General features: G+C 41.0%; 1 non-coding gene across 1 annotated transcript; it reads right to left on the bottom strand.

Annotated features, from left to right (window-relative positions):
- Nucleotides 1-1865: 1865 nt before the first annotated feature.
- Nucleotides 1866-1970, bottom strand: LOC127809058 (small nucleolar RNA R71). The gene has a single exon (XR_008025064.1). It is a non-coding gene; the product is annotated as a small nucleolar RNA R71 (small nucleolar RNA).
- Between the last annotated feature and the right edge of the window lie 13930 nt (nucleotides 1971-15900).

A 15900-nucleotide genomic window follows, 5' to 3' on the forward strand; every position in this document is an offset into this window, starting at 1 on the left:
TCTCAAATATGCAGCATTGTTCTTAAATATAGAATCTTGCTTTCATACATAGAGTCTCACTACATGAAATCTCTCATGACATTAAAGATGTAAACAATATAATCCATGAAAAAAAATTTATCAAGCATAATCTTGTTGTCTTTTTGTTTTCTTGGCTTTTGAAAAAAATATAATAAAAAATTCCTCAAACAAACATATTCTTGCAATTTATCACATTCAAGAATACAAATATCACGTCAGGACACAATCATTCCTAGTTCATTTTTAAAATATTCAAATTTGTCCCTATCTAGGGGTTTTGTGAATATGTTCGCTATTTAATGATTTGTGTCTACAAATTCTAATTTTATGTCTCATTTTTTTACATGATCCCTAATGAAATGGTGTTTAACCTCAATGTGTTTTGTACGTTGATAGCATGCATATTTATACCATATTTTGGCATTTCACCTCATTCTTATTAGGCCATTTGAAGCAATTTTTGCTGATATTTGATTGTTTCTATTTTATTATGTTTCAAATTGTCCTTACACTATTTTCTATCTTACCTCTACTCTATGGATCCAGGCTTTAGGGAAAATTGGATGGGCTAGAGAAGTGGCTCAACTAAAGGAGCTTGGGCCTACTAAAGGAGCTTGGGCCTACTTTCAAGGAGCTTGGGCCTACAATAAAGGAGCAGACTTGGGCTCACTTGTTTTCTGTTGGGCTAGGCCCAACCCTAGCCTCCCTAGCCTTTCCTTTCTTGGCCATGTATTTAAGGCCTCTTAGCATTAATTTTCAGAATATCATCATATAGATAGAGAGGAGAAAATAGAGAGGATTCTGCCCGTTTTTGTTCTTGTAGCACTTTCCTGTTTTTTTTACATCTTTTGTTCCATTTTGTTTTCCTTTCTGTAATGATAGGCTAGAGCATTTGTAACCGGTTGTGTGCCTTGAATCCATGTGGAATTTGAGTCCCGGATGAGCTACAAGAATCTGGTTTGTTGTTTGTTTCTTATTCATTTCTATTTGGTTTAGTTTGAGCAGATTTGTGAATGCATGGAGTTCATGGCAGGTTTGTGTGAATTTGCATGGTTTCATATTCTGTTAAGTGCTTAAGAGAACAGAATGTTATAGCCGGTTGGTATAACATCTCGGAAATGAATATTATGTGCTTGAACGGTTGTTCTTGCATAGGTCCGGATAGGTTGAATAGAGAGTGAATGGTTGCATTTTGTTTACAAGAGATTTCTGTATCCATTTTGTTGTTCCAATCATTCTAATCCTTGGACGGTTGTTGGGGATGCTTTGAGTTTGTTTTCCGGAGATTAAAGCATCTAGCAAACCAAGATATATAGAGTGGACAAGGAAGATTTCACATAGGAGACAAATACACAGCCGGTTGCACTCCTCTTATTGATTTTTCATCCATCTTCATCTTTCTGTTTTGCCAATTAGTTTTCTGTCAAAACAACCCCCCCCTAAACAAACTGTTATTGGTATTGGTTCTCTTTGTTGGTAGAAGAAGGTGAGGCTCCTTGTGAGAGATGACCTAGGGTGCACTTTGCTGCAAACTAGAGAAGAGATTCATAGATCTCTAATTCTGGAGCGGTTCGACAATCGCTGGCCAGAATTTTGGCGCCGTTGCCGGGGATCGAACCCGGGTCACCCGCGTGACAGGCGGGAATACTCACCACTATACTAATTTGCTCTTCATCTACTCCTTGTGGCCGCATGGTTGAGCAAACAACATGAAATTCTTTCAGATGCTTGTGTGGATCCGCCAAAGATTGGCTCTACTACCTGCCACCAGCTGCCATTACCAGTTGGGATGGATTGAAGAGGATCTTCCTGGAAAAATTCTTTCCAGCCTCCAGAACAGCATCAATAAGGAAGGAAATTTGTGGTATAAGGCAGATGAGTGGTGAAACTCTACATGAGTATTGGGAGAGGTTTAAGAAGTTGTGTTCCAGCTGTCCTCACCATCAGATAAGTGACCAACTCCTAATTCAGTATCTCTATGAAGGTCTAATCCCCATGGACAGATACTTGGTAGATGCTGCAAGTGGAGGAGCTTTGGCAGAGAAGACCCCAGCAGCTGCACAAGAGCTGATATCAAAGATGGCACAAAATGCCCAGCAATTTGGCACCAGAATTAACACTCCTACAAAAGCCATCAATGAAGTCAATGTGGCTGCCACTATGGACCAGCAAAGGATGGAAAACAAGCTTGAGGAATTGGCTTCCGTGGTCAGGCAGTTGGCATTAGAGAGAAAGCAACCCCAGCAGCAACTTTGTGGCATTTGCTCCTTGCCATCCCATACAACAGATCAATGCCCACAGTTGCAAGAAAATAATGAATCTGTTGCTGGCATCTTCCCTGGTAGACCTTTCCAGCAGCACAATCCACCTTTCCAGCAGCATCCACAACACAAGTATGATCCATACTCAGCCACCTACAATCCAGGTTGGAGAGACCATCCAAACCTCAGATATGGCAGCCCTTCCAATCAACATGTGCACCAACAGCAGCCATACCAGAATCAACCATTTCAGCAGAGGTTCCATCCTTCAAGCAACCATGCTCCACCACCAAGGCAGAACCAAGCCATGCAGCAAGCACCACCATTACCCAAGTCAGAACCTACCTTAGATGATCTTGTCAAACAACTAGCAGCCAATACACTCCAATTCCAACAGAAAACAGAAACCACCATTCAAAATTTGGAGACCCAAATAGGCCAGCTAGCCACAAACATCAATGAGTTAAGGAGTCAAGGTTCCGGGCAGCTTCCTTCACAACCAGTTGCCAATCCAAGGGGTAATGTTAGTGCCATCATGCTTCGAAGTGGGAAAGAAGTGATCATCCCAACCCCTCCACCATCATCAAACATGGAGGAGCAACATGTAGAGGAGCAGAATGTAGAGGGTAGCAAAGAGCAGCAACCCCTCTCAGTCCAAGAAGCCAAGCAACCAAACTCCAGCTATCAAGAACAAGGAGAGTCTTCCAACATCCAGCCCTTACCATTCCCACATCGAGCAACACAAAACAAGAAAAGAGCAGAGGCCGAAGTGGATAAAGAGATTCTGGAAACATTCCAGAAAGTTGAAGTCAACATCCCCCTCCTTGAAGCCATTAGACAGATCCCCAAGTATGCAAAATTTCTCAAGGATTTGTGTACTCACAAGAGGAAGCTTATGGGGAATGAGAAGATCAACCTTGGGAGAAATGTCTCTGCCCTTATCCAACCTGCCATGCCAGCAAAGTGTAAAGATCCAGGGATGTTCTCCATTCCTTGTACTATAGGAGACATGCAATTTAGCAATGCTTTACTAGATTTAGGTGCATCCATTAATGTCATGCCTAACTCTATTTATGCTTCATTGCAGTGTGGTCCTTTGAAGCCAACAGGAGTGGTTGTCCAACTAGCCAATAGAAGTACTGCACACCCCACTGGAGTCCTAGAAGATGTGCTGGTTAAGGTTAAGGATTTAATCTTTCCAGCAGATTTTTATGTTTTGAATATGGAAGATAACAGCACACTTGAGCATGCACCCTTGATCCTAGGGAGACCATTCTTAAAAACTGCTAGAACTATTATCAATGTGCATGAGGGTACACTTTCCATGGAATTTGCTGGTAACACAATTAACTTCAAGATACTTGATGCCATGAAATTCCCTGCTGAGGATCATTCCACTTTTCAAGTAAATAGAGTTGACCTGTTAGTGAATGAAGCATGTTCTGAGTCTTCTGATTTAATTGATGAATTCCCCACTGTGCATGAGTTCCCAGATACGATTAATTGCACTAATTGTAGTGATGGAGAGAGTCAATGTGCTGCATGCTTAGAGATTGCTGAATTTTTGCATAGACATGAGTCTGATTTTGATGCTAACATTTCCCAAGTGGAAGATAGTGCTGCTAACCTTGTTGAGCAGGTTGATAGTGCCTTGGAGTTAGAGTTCCAGTCAAATAGGTCAGCCCCCTCTTTGCAGCAGCCACCCACCATTCAGTGCAAGCCTTTGCCTCAGCACCTCAAGTATGCATTCTTGGAGAAAGATGAGAAGCTGCCAGTCATCATTGCAAACAACTTGCAGCCTGACCAAGAGAGAAAGTTGCTGGATGTGCTGAAAAATAATAAGAAAGCAATTGGGTGGACTTTAGCGGACATAACTGGAATCAGCCCATCTGTTTGCATGCACCGTATCTTATTGGAGGAAGGAGCAAAACCAGCAAGGCAGCCTCAAAGAAGACTTAACCCAACCATCCTTGATGTGGTAAAACAGGAGGTAAGTAAATTACTTGCAGCCGGCATTATTTACCCTATTTCTGACAGCAAGTGGGTGAGTCCCGTGCAGGTTGTTCCAAAAAAGACGGGCATCACGGTGGTCCCAAATGAGCACAATGAGCTCATCCCCATGAGAGTGCAGAACAGCTGGAGAGTCTGCATTGATTATAGAAAGCTGAACCAAGCAACCAGAAAGGATCATTTCCCCCTCCCATTCATTGATCAGATGTTGGAGAGGTTGGCCGGTAAGTCGCACTATTGTTTCCTTGACGGTTTTTCTGGATACTTTCAGATTTGCATAGCCCCATAGGATCAGGAGAAGACCACCTTCACCTGCCCCTTTGGCACATTCGCTTATAGAAGAATGCCTTTCGGTCTATGTAATGCTCCAGGTACCTTTCAGCGATGCATGGTAAGTATATTTTCAGATTTTATAGAGCATTGCATGGAAGTGTTCATGGATGATTTTTCAGTTTATGGCACTTCTTTTGATGATTGCTTGGTTAGCTTAGGTAGAGTCCTAGAGAGATGCATTGAAAAGAACCTTGTTTTAAATTTCGAAAAATGTCATTTCATGGTAGAACAAGGAATTGTTTTAGGGCATGTTCTATCTAAGAAGGGTATAGAAGTGGATCGGTCTAAGGTTGATGTTATTGCTTCATTGCCTTACCCCACCTCTGTGAAGGAGGTGCGTTCTTTCCTTGGCCATGCAGGATTTTACAGGAGGTTCATCAAGGATTTCAGCAAGATTGCACTTCCACTTTCCCACCTTCTCCAGAAAGAAGTGACCTTCCACTTTGATGAGCAGTGCAAGCGAGCATTCGAGGAACTGAAGAGTCGATTGATTTCTCCACCCATCATACAGCCACCCGACTGGGAGTTACCTTTCGAGCTGATGTGCGACGCCTCCAACTTTGCAGTGGGTGCCGTCCTTTCACAGCGTGTGGAAAAGAAGTCACATGTCATTGCCTATGCCTCGCGCACCTTGGATGATGCTCAAGCAAACTACACCACGACTGAGAAGGAGCTTTTAGCTATTGTGTTTGCTTTAGATAAATTTCGCTCCTATCTTCTAGGTTCTAATGTTGTCGTGTTTTCTGACCATGCAGGCTTGAAATACCTATTGAAGAAGCCCGATGCTAAGCCCCGGTTGATATGATGGATGCTCCTACTTCAGGAGTTCAATGTTGAGATAAAAGATAAGAGTGGGGCCGAGAACCTAGTAGCTGATCATTTGAGCAGGGTCCCTCCTTCTTCAGATTCCACAGTCATGGACTCCCAGCCTATCAGGGATGATTTCCCAGATGAGTTATTATACCACATTCATGGTGTTGAGCCCTGGTATGCTGATTTGGTAAATTATTTAGTTGCTTCTGAATTACCTGCATATTTTAAGAAGGAACAGCTAAATAAATTTAAGAGTCAGGCTCGGTATTATGTGTGGGATGATCCCTATCTGTGGCGCATGTGTAGTGACCAGGTCATTAGGAGATGTGTGCCTAACCATGAGTTTGCATCTGTCTTAAATTTTTGTCACACACTTGCATGTGGTGGTCACTTTGGTCCCCAACGTACAGCTAGGAAAGTCCTAGATTCTGGATTATATTGGCCTTCACTCTTTAAGGATTCATATGAGTTCTGTAAGAATTGCACACGTTGTCAACACACAGGCACTATATCACGTAGGAATGAAATGCCTCAACAACCCTTATTGTTTTGTGAAATCTTTGATGTTTGGGGCATTGACTTCATGGGTCCATTTCCTGTGTCATTTGGTTATTTGTACATTCTGTTAGCTGTGGATTATGTTTCTAAGTGGGTGGAAGCTAAAGCCACCAGGACTGATGATGCTTCTGTGGTTGCAGATTTTGTTCGTTCTCACATCTTTTGCAGGTTTGGCATGCCTAGGGCCATCATCAGCGACCAAGGATCCCACTTTTGCAATAGACAGATGAACACCCTACTTCGTAAGTATGGGGTATTACACAAAGTGGCGACTGCTTATCATCCACAGACTAATGGGCAAGCTGAAGTCTCAAATAGGGAAATCAAGCAGATTTTGGAGAAGACTGTCCAGCCCAATAGGAAAGACTGGAGCACGAGATTAGAAGATGCACTTTGGGCCTACCGCACGGCCTACAAAACCCCCATCGGCATGTCCCCTTATAGGTTGGTTTTTGGAAAAGCATGTCACTTGCCGGTGGAGGTGGAGCATAAGGCATATTGGGCGGTGAAGCAATGCAATATGGACATCAGTCAATCGGGGTCCCAAAGAAAGCTCCAACTTCAAGAGCTTGAGGAGATTAGGATGGACGCATATGAGAACTCACGCATCTACAAGGAGAAGACCAAGGCTGTGCATGACAAGCTTATTGTGAGGAAGACATTCGAAGTTGGCCAGAAAGTTCTGCTATACAATTCTCGTCTCAAGTTGATGCCCGGTAAGTTACGTTCTCGTTGGACTGGTCCTTTCATAGTTATTCATGTTTTTCCCTTTGGTGCAGTTGCAATCAAGGACGAGTCCAATGCAAAGCAATTCACAGTGAACGGGCAGCGACTTAAGCCATTCTACGAGAGCTTTCAGGAGCATATTGTGGAGGAGCTGCATCTCCTCAACGCCACCTACATTTGATACATCAGGCTGTTTCTCTCTCCCTAGTATTTTACATTTACTTGTCTTATTCTTGATCGGAATTGCATGTTTACATTGAGGGCAATGTAAAGTCTAAGTGTGGGGGGAGGCAGCATTCTTATTTTGGCAACATTTTCTTTATCTTTTCATATTTCTTTTTCCTTGGGTTTAGTTGAGTTTGTTTTGCGTGGAAATGCAAGTTAAGCAATTAAGTCTAAAAGAACCCATCATGATTAGAACTTCGATCTTATCTTCCTTAATTTCGAGTGACTTGGCAATGAATTTAATTTGATAGATTGATTGGGTAGTCTACAGCCGTGAGGATTTTGAGCCTATTGTCTTTCTTGTGTGTGCATTCACCTATCATGATTTCCACTCTAGAACTTGTTTTGATTCTTGGTTGAGGCTATATTTGTTCATGCATGACTCAAACATGATTAAGGCATTCTTTCTTGTCCCCATTTAGCCATTTTGTTATACAAAAAAAAAAAAAAAAAAACAAACAAAAAAATTCAATCAATCTCTTTCGCTTGCCACTTAGAGCCATCAGTTTTACCCTTCATTCTCATACACCCTTTTTGGACCTTCCAACCTTAGGAAGAGGAATAGTAAGTGCATTCTAGTGAGAGAGATTGAATTCATCGAGCAAGTCATAAGGCCAAAGGCCATTTGCATCCATGAAAAAGAAAAAGAAAAGCAAGAAAAGGATAGAAGGGTGAGAAGGAGCGTAAAACGCACTCACCTCTTTCGAAAAAAAAAAAAAAAAAAAATTGATGAGAAAAAGAAGAAAGCAAAGTTGAGACAGAGCGTAAAACGCACTCAACCGAATAAAGATGCAATGTTCTTCATAATGCTTGGAAATTCTATCTCTTGATCTTAGAGTTGCATGAAATGTTTTCTCGACCTAAGGCATGTTTTCCTTCATTGTTGTCTTTCCATTTCTTTCTTCCCCACATTACAACCCTGAATAAGTCCTTTTGATTTGTGGCATGCATTTGACATGGATAGTGGAGATTGAGAAGATAAACAAGCTTATGGTAGTGGAATTGTGATTGGGTGAATTTGAGCGAAACAGTCACCACCACCTCTTGAGAGATTTTTGAGCATACACTTGTCCTGTGAGAGGCTTCTACTTTTGATTTGTCTTATTGGATGAATTGCCATGTCACTTGTTTTCTTGGAAGTAGAGGAAAGATGATCTTTGAATGATGAATTCTTGAAGACTTACCTACCTTGCATCTAATTTGTGTTTTTCCACATTTCTATTCTTGAGTCATAGAGTCTAGTGTTTTGCCCAGGAGTGCAAAAGTCTAAGTATGGGGGAATTGATAGCATGCATATTTATACCATATTTTGGCATTTCACCTCATTCTTATTAGGCCATTTGAAGCAATTTTTGCTGATATTTGATTGTTTCTATTTTATTATGTTTCAAATTGTCCTTACACTATTTTCTATCTTACCTCTACTCTATGGATCCAGGCTTTAGGGAAAATTGGATGGGCTAGAGAAGTGGCTCAACTAAAGGAGCTTGGGCCTACTAAAGGAGCTTGGGCCTACTTTCAAGGAGCTTGGGCCTACAATAAAGGAGCAGACTTGGGCTCACTTGTTTTCTGTTGGGCTAGGCCCAACCCTAGCCTCCCTAGCCTTTCCTTTCTTGGCCATGTATTTAAGGCCTCTTAGCATTAATTTTCAGAATATCATCATATAGATAGAGAGGAGAAAATAGAGAGGATTCTGCCCGTTTTTGTTCTTGTAGCACTTTCCTGTTTTTTTTACATCTTTTGTTCCATTTTGTTTTCCTTTCTGTAATGATAGGCTAGAGCATTTGTAACCGGTTGTGTGCCTTGAATCCATGTGGAATTTGAGTCCCGGATGAGCTACAAGAATCTGGTTTGTTGTTTGTTTCTTATTCATTTCTATTTGGTTTAGTTTGAGCAGATTTGTGAATGCATGGAGTTCATGGCAGGTTTGTGTGAATTTGCATGGTTTCATATTCTGTTAAGTGCTTAAGAGAACAGAATGTTATAGCCGGTTGGTATAACATCTCGGAAATGAATATTATGTGCTTGAACAGTTGTTCTTGCATAGGTCCGGATAGGTTGAATAGAGAGTGAATGGTTGCATTTTGTTTACAAGAGATTTCTGTATCCATTTTGTTGTTCCAATCATTCTAATCCTTGGACGGTTGTTGGGGATGCTTTGAGTTTGTTTTCCGGAGATTAAAGCATCTAGCAAACCAAGATATATAGAGTGGACAAGGAAGATTTCACATAGGAGACAAATACACAGCCGGTTGCACTCCTCTTATTGATTTTTCATCCATCTTCATCTTTCTGTTTTGCCAATTAGTTTTCTGTCAAAACAACCCCCCCCCTAAACAAACTGTTATTGGTATTGGTTCTCTTTGTTGGTAGAAGAAGGTGAGGCTCCTTGTGAGAGATGACCTAGGGTGCACTTTGCTGCAAACTAGAGAAGAGATTCATAGATCTCTAATTCTTGAGCGGTTCGACAATCGCTGGCCATACGTGCATGAAAAACTAGATTTTTGGTTAAAACTATTACACTTGTGTTGTCACATTTTATTAGAATATTTTGAAGTTTTATGCCATAGTCTTCTAGCTAATGTTTCATCCATAGAATTTTAGCATAACAACTTCCAACTGCTACATATTCAGCCTTAGTAGAAGATAATGTAACAGTATTTTGCTTTCTACTAGACCATGACACTAGAAAATTTCTTAAAAATTGACATAAGCCACTTGTGTTTTTTTCTATCTATCTTGCATCCATCATAGTCAGCATCGGTATAAGCTTCAAGATTAAATTCATTTGATTTAGAATATTGTTCCTTCCTGACCAAATGAGGACGATCGGAGGCGGGGTGCGGGCTTCGACGATGGGTCCGTCCGGGGGGCGGCTGGAACCTGCAAGCACTCCAATGGTCAAGTGAGTAAGAGAGTAAAAAGAGGCAGTGTATCAGTAGGTCAAAGATCAGAACATACCTTGGCTCTGAAGAGAGCTGGTTGATATAGAAGGAGGAGATGTCCTCCTGCATGCATAAGTCGTGCGTTTGCAGATGATGGGACTAGCTATCCGGTGCCGGTGGAGGTTCCCAGGAGGTAGCATGGTGGCGACGGGATCCTCATTAATGTGGATGGGATCAGCTATTAATGAGGACAGGATCTAGGGCTGCTATGCAGATATCAAGTGGGATTGCAATGATGCTGTAGCAGGTTGGCGCTAGGCCAAGGTTGGATCCAGAAGGAAGACCGAATTAGGACTAGGCCGAGATTGGGCCTGAGTAGAGGGCCGAGATTGGGCCTAAAGCTAGGGCCAAAATTAGGCCTGAGGAGAAGGCCGAGATTGGGCCTAAGGAGAGGGCCTAGATTGGGCCCGGATGGTCCACAACCCCTAGGTCGAAGGCTTGAGTAATGAGAGTTCGAGCTAGAAAAGGGAAGTCCGAGCGATTTTTGCTGTGTGTGGTAACTTTACGGGTCAGATTAGGTGGGACCGAGATAGTTAGTAGGGCCGATTTTATCTTTACTGGCGTGGTGATTCTAGAATCGTCTCGAGGTTAGCCTGAGACGTGTAAGCGGGGCAATATTATTTTACACGCCAACCCGCGCCGGGCGTGGTTTCGAGATTCTAGGCATTTTCCTAGGAGACGAGGGTACTATCTGGGTGGTAACTGGCAATCCTTTAGATGCATAACAGGTGGCGGCTTAGTGATGGTAGATCTGTGGGATGTGTCGTAGGTGTTCTTCAGCGATCTTTATAAGGATCCTCTTTTGGCTAGGTTTTCCTCATTTTCTTAGTAGCGAGAAGAATGAGACAGTCACAGAGGTTTTTGACAAACCCTATAGGTGACAGTTTATTCGATCGCTATTTGTGCTTGTGTGCTTCACAGGGTGAATGAATTTTACCTACAATAAGAAAGATATCAGGGAAGAGATGAACACACTTCGTAAGGAGAGAGGTAGGGTTATGTCAGGCTCTGTTTCAGTAAAGAGGGCAGCTGGGAAGGCTTTGGCTGTGCCGGCACCTGCTGCTCCTCCCATGCAACCTACCACTATGGATATTGAGACCACAACCCCAGGCACAGGACCTAGGGAGTTTATGATTTCTGAGGAGCTAGCTCAACATAAGAAGCATCAGAAGGGTCTTGATGGGGAGGCTCGATCACCAAGTGGTTCTAATCTCATTGGGAGTGGCGGTTTGGCCTCATTTCATGATCATGAGTTTTGAAGTCACCTCTTTATTGACGCCTATCTCAACCCATTGTCGAATCGGAGAAGGCTACTAGGTGCTCTAACTCGCTGCAGACTGTTGCTTGCTCGAGATGGATGTGGCAACTCATTTCTCTGAGATGAGGGCGGACCAAGAAGAGGAGCTGCGCTAGGCTCGGGAGTTGATAAGTGGGGAGGTTAAGAAGGCCGTGGAAGCGGTGACCATCAAGGCGAATGAGTAGGTTGATGAAGCCGGTCACACAATCGGTGTTCTTCAGCTTCAACTGGATGCTGCTGAGGTGGAGTTGAAGAAGTGGGGGCGGAGGTGGCGTTAGCCAAGTCTGAGGTAATGACGATTGGGGCAAAAGTAAGGGCCGTGTTAGGAACCCACGACCGTGTAAGGTTTAATTCTACCCGATTTCAATCCGCAGAGATCCAAGAACGATCTCTTCGAAGTCGGTCCACACGATCAATCCTTCCACGGACGCCTTGGTCATGCTGGCAACCCTAGACGCCTTTAGAGAGAACTAAAATTTTTCTTATTCTTTTCCAGCTTCTTAAGCGACATATAAATAGAGTTTAAGAACCCTAATCGTGCCTTGGAAAAACCCTAACACTTTAGGTCCGACCTTTAATCACATTGGGCCGACTCTCTCTTTTTAATTTTGAAATGGGCTCGATCTAAGTGTGTGACCCCTTAGGTCCACCATTAGACTAGATGTAGGGCTAATTCTATTGGGCTATATCAAGGTCCAACTTATTAGATTAATTAAACTCTTTAATTAAACTCATGGGCTTCTTAATTAAACTCTTTAATTAATAGTTTTAGAATTAATCAAATTAATTCTAAAACCCTACATATCATGGTTGACGTCTAACAGCATGCCATAAATACCTAGCCAACGATGAAAAAATAGGGACCTTTTCAATTGCAGTTACCATGCAGTAAAATCCTTTCATCGATCTATGACTCGATTGAATTTAGGGTATGGTTTTATAATGAAACCCTAATCATTCAATAACTATGTTTCCATTCTAGATTTATAACTTGATAGGTGAAATCAAGACACATTTTTATTACCACCTCACCTTGGCCAATGATTTCCTTAGTCATGAAATCATCGGAATACATAGAACATCCTCTCATCTTGACGATAAGTGATGAATCCTATTTTGACATTCACAAGCCTTCATATGTGATAAAGGCCATGCCAGTGATAGTTTGTCAATGACTCCATTAGAATCCAAAAAAGCACCAAGGCATAACCAGCCAAATATAAGACTACCATGATGTCTCAAGTCTAAGGATCAATATGCACTATTACAACACAAGAATTCCAATTCGACATTAAACAATAACCATTAAGAATTCTGTAACGGGTCAGTTCAGTGTACTTATTCTTATAATAAGCACCCACATATATGCATTGGTGTCCTCACACCAATGTCCATGAAACAAGACATTTTTCTGATTAAGCATGCATCATATGTGCTAGTCTATCTGAGTTATTAATGTCCATTCCTAATAACTCTATGACTAGAAACATTTAAAATCAAGGCTTATAAGGAATATGTTTCATGATCGTCATCTTTATACGCGACTATATTCCATGAGCCTATTTGATCTATGGACTTTGTTAAGTATGGATTGCAATAAATAATGACGACAACCATCAATGACAAATAAAAAACATAATGCCTTGTAATAACAATTGATTAAAGATAAAGAATCCAAATGTAAAGTATGATCAATTACATAAAACATGATTATCTTGTGGGGCATAACTCTAACAGGCCGAGGTGGTCGTCGCTCAGTCTGAGGTGACGAAGGCAAGAACAGAGGCAAGGGGTCAAGAAAGGACGGGTATGAAGCGACCTCGTCCAACGTCCGAGTTGCTTTCCCGGAGCTGGATCTTTCAGGTTTTTGGTCTCTCGAGGGGAGTCAGGCCGAGCCATAGTTTTATATGGTAGCGTAGGTTTTGGGTGCTTACCTTGATGTGAATCAGGTTACTAAAGCCTCACAAGATCTGTTGAGCATTAATGGAGGCCCAATATCTGTTGAGCATTCATGAAGGCCTAATTTGGGCATTAATAGAGGCCCAATATCTGTTGAGCATTTATGGAGGCCCAATAACAAGATTTGGGGTTGATAGATTGAATGATTGAGAAGATTTACAAGATTGCAAGATTTAGGGTTGATTGATTGACAAGATTGCAAGATTTGGGGTTGATTGATTGATTGGTTGATTGATTGACAAGATTGCAAGATTTAGGGTTGATTGATTGATTAATTGATTGACAAGATTGTAAGATTTGGAGTGGATTGATTGATTGGTATCTGATTGACAAGATTGCAAGATTCGGGGGATGATTGATTGATAAGATCCAGGCACATAAAAAGGAATGGTTGAATATTTGACCAGTTCCCTTATTTCCTACTTTGTTTTTAAATCTTTTCTATTTTAGATAATTCTTGTTTCTTTATTATCAGATTATGTTATTTCCTTCTTGTAATCAATTCCTACTATGCCTAGGATTTGATTTATTTCCTTCTAGTTTAGGATTGGTGATCAGCTATATAAGCTAATGTAACTCGAGAGGAATTTAGTTTTTGAACAATATTATTAGTGAGAGTTTTCTCTTTGGTTCTTCAACGAACTGAAAGTGAAGTAAGATCGCTACGGGGTAAACAGCGTAGTTCAAAATTTTGAACTTACCCCGATCCCGGTGATTGGATCAACGCCGAAATTAAAACATTCACAAACAAATAAATAAATCTAACCTTTAGATTATCGAGTCGTTCGCGGATTCGAGTCATCCAAGTGTCCGACCTCTAACTCGTGATACGCGGCACGCGTCTGTTGGCAAGGAGAGCAAAATAGGAGTGCTAGCTTCTTCTGCTTTGCGCGGCTTGTGTATGGACGATAAAAGAATACCCACGTTTCAAATCAATGCCAAAAAGAAATGGGAAGAGTGAACGGCAATGCGTTTTTCAACTTTTGAAAAACGACACCAAAAACTCTCTCAATTTGGGCAACCCATAAATGGGTATTTATAAGGAGCTCTAGGGTTTCTTAAATCCTAATAGACATGAGTCGGCCCATTTAATTTAGTCCAATTAGGAACTTAATTAAATGGGTTTATTCTAGTCCAACAAGGAATATAATTAAATGGCCAAATCCTTTTATATGTTTAAATAAAATATTTTGGCCTAAATCTAATTTAAGCCCAAACATAATATTTAATATTTGGTCCAAATATAATATTTAATATTTAATATTTAGCCCAAAACTAATTTAGTCCAAATATAATATTTATTTTAATATTTGGCCCAAATCCAATTTAGTCCAAATATTAACTTAAGCCCAAATATATTTTATTTCCTATTTGCCACTCCAACAAATAGAAAATTATTAAATTAGAAACTCCTTTCTAATTTAATCAATTGTCATTTTAGGAAACTTTTTCCATTATGACGACTCCTCGTCATATCGACATCATTACGTCTATTTATTCTTTTTCCGTGAGAACCTACGACGGCAAAACTTCTTACCGAAGTGTCCCACTTAACCATACGTGCACTCTCTTGGTTTAAGCCAGGGACCGTGCCTATTGCGTATGACTCATTAGGCTTCCGAATATGTTGGCAATGTGTTGGTACAGACACATAAGACAAGATTGGCCTCTAGCAAGGCATCATGCCTACCCAATTATTCAGAAGGATTCATAATCCGCAAATAACCTTTCACGAGCATGGTTACTGTGTAATTCGATCATCTCGTCAATGTATCTTATGTGATCTCAAGTATGGCGATGTGTTGCTTGATAACGATCACATGAGTTTTCTTCAGTCTTCCGGATATCTTCACTTAATTAGAAAGTAAATCAATAACTCCTTATTGATCTCTTTTACCATGGCCATGGATTTAAAGTGAATATCCACCGAAAGCGCCTTAGATACATCATCCTCTATCAAGGGATAGACAAGTCCCATCTTAGTTATACACCCATCTCCATAAGCCTCATGATATACCCAACGATTACCCACGTGCAGCCTTTGTCTAGGCCCATCGAAATGATGTCAAAGCATATCGGTCTTCTTATGAGAAGACCGTGACAACCTCAGGTCCAAGGATTAGTTAAACCCATCTCGTATGAGAATTCCATCAACATATAACCAAAATGGATTCTCATGGCGAGTCATGTCCAGTGACACGTTCTCCAACATTGGTCACTTATGTGCTTGTCTAGGCATCCCCATGCCTATGGGTGTGAGACCCCATTGCTATCACATAGCAAAAACATAGCACATACAAGTCTTACCGCAATTGTCAATGTCCATTCTTGACATTGCTACAGCTTGGGATGTTTAATGATGTCTAGAAACTGTGATGCATCATCTCTCATCTTTATAAATTAATCACAGTATACATCATATGGACTTCTATCTAGTTTCATTCGGTTATTACAATAATAACAAGAAACTAATAGAATGACTTCTTGTGAATTTGAACAACTCCTTATTCAAATAATAACATGATTACAATTGTCAGTGTACAACATGCCTAATCTGATTGGATCTAGAGCACCTACACTAAGATGAACTACTTTTGAACTTATCAAGATTTCATCTTGTGGCGTTCATCCTTGACTTATCACTCACAACTCTTCTCATCTATCTTGAGTGTGGCGTCAACCCTACCTTCTTATACCTTTGGTTCTTATCTCTTTATAGATAACAGGTCAAGGTCCTTTGTTTTCTTTATTA

The sequence above is a fragment of the Diospyros lotus genome, chromosome 8, assembly GCF_014633365.1.
Source record: "Diospyros lotus cultivar Yz01 chromosome 8, ASM1463336v1, whole genome shotgun sequence".
Taxonomy (NCBI): Eukaryota; Viridiplantae; Streptophyta; class Magnoliopsida; order Ericales; family Ebenaceae; genus Diospyros; species Diospyros lotus.